Raw genomic sequence first — 332 nt, 5'->3', positions numbered from 1 at the left:
TTCCCTTTCTCATGGGACATTTGGGATTGGGGAAGATGGGGACAGATGAGGAGTTTCCAGGCTTAGGTGCCCAAGTAACCTCTGCGATGGGGCAGAAAGACTAGCAGAGTCAGAGAGAGACAGAGAGCATGGCGGGATAGAGACTCAGATATATGTGTGGGGAGACACAGAGAAGTCCCAGCCCCCCATCCTTGGTGGAGGGATGCTGACTGCTTACCTGGGCTCTCTCAGCAGGGCTGTCTTGGCATCCAGGAAGGGGGCTCAAGCTGTCTCACCCAGGATAAATCACAGCCCAGGCCATATTGTGGGACCCTCCGTGATCTGGCGGCCAG

At 56.0% G+C, this 332-nt stretch overlaps 1 protein-coding gene across 1 annotated transcript in view; it reads right to left on the bottom strand.

The window, feature by feature from the left end:
• Positions 1 to 326, bottom strand: part of GPR173 (G protein-coupled receptor 173) — a 45811-nt gene extending 45485 nt beyond the window's left edge. Inside the window, exon 1 of the mRNA XM_006167421.3 lies at positions 218 to 326. The gene's annotated coding sequence lies outside the window, so the exon portion shown is untranslated. The remainder of the gene's footprint in view (positions 1 to 217) is intronic.
• Positions 327 to 332: the final 6 nt, after the last annotated feature.

The sequence above is a fragment of the Tupaia chinensis genome, unplaced genomic scaffold (genome assembly GCF_000334495.1).
Source record: "Tupaia chinensis unplaced genomic scaffold, TupChi_1.0 Scaffold144756_1, whole genome shotgun sequence".
Classification (NCBI taxonomy): Eukaryota; Metazoa; Chordata; class Mammalia; order Scandentia; family Tupaiidae; genus Tupaia; species Tupaia belangeri.
Note: the sequence above shows the minus strand (reverse complement) of the source record. Positions and strands in the feature narration are given on the sequence as shown.